The following is a 652-nucleotide window of genomic DNA, read 5'->3' as shown; positions in this document are numbered from 1 at the left end:
TCTCTATAGGGTCTCTATAGGGTTCCTAGGGTCTCTATAGTTTCCCTAGTGTCTCTATAGGGTCTCTATAGGGTTCCTAGGGTCTCTATAGGGTCTCTAGGGTCTCTCTAGGGTCTCTATAGGGTCTCTTGGGTCTCTATAGGGTCTCTAGTGTCTCTATAGGGTCTCTATAGGGTTCCTAGGGTCTCTATAGGTTCCCTAGTGTCTCTATAGGGTCTCTATAGGATCCCTAGGGTCTCTATAGGGTCTCTATAGGGTTCCTAGGGTCTCTATAGGGTCTCTATAGGGTCTCTATAGGGTCTCTAGTGTCTCTATAGGGTCTGTATAGGGTCCCTAGGGTCTCTATAGGGTCTCTATAGTGTCTCTATAGGGTCTCTATAGGGTCTCTAGGGTCTCTATAGGGTCTCTATAGGGTCCCTAGGGTTTCTATAGGGTCTCTATAGTGTTCCTAGGGTCTCTATAGGGACCCTAGGGTCTCTATAGGGTCTCTAGGGTATCTATAGTGTCTCTACAGGGTCTCTAGTGTCTCTATAGGGTCTCTATAGGGTCCCTAGGGTCTCTATAGGGTCTCTATAGGGTTCCTAGGGTCTCTATAGGGTCCCTAGGGTCTCTATAGGGTCTCTATAGGGTTCCTAGGGTCTCTATAGGGTCT

The sequence above is a fragment of the Lathamus discolor genome, chromosome 15 (assembly GCF_037157495.1).
Source record: "Lathamus discolor isolate bLatDis1 chromosome 15, bLatDis1.hap1, whole genome shotgun sequence".
In the NCBI taxonomy this organism is placed as follows: Eukaryota; Metazoa; Chordata; class Aves; order Psittaciformes; family Psittacidae; genus Lathamus; species Lathamus discolor.
Note: the sequence above shows the minus strand (reverse complement) of the source record.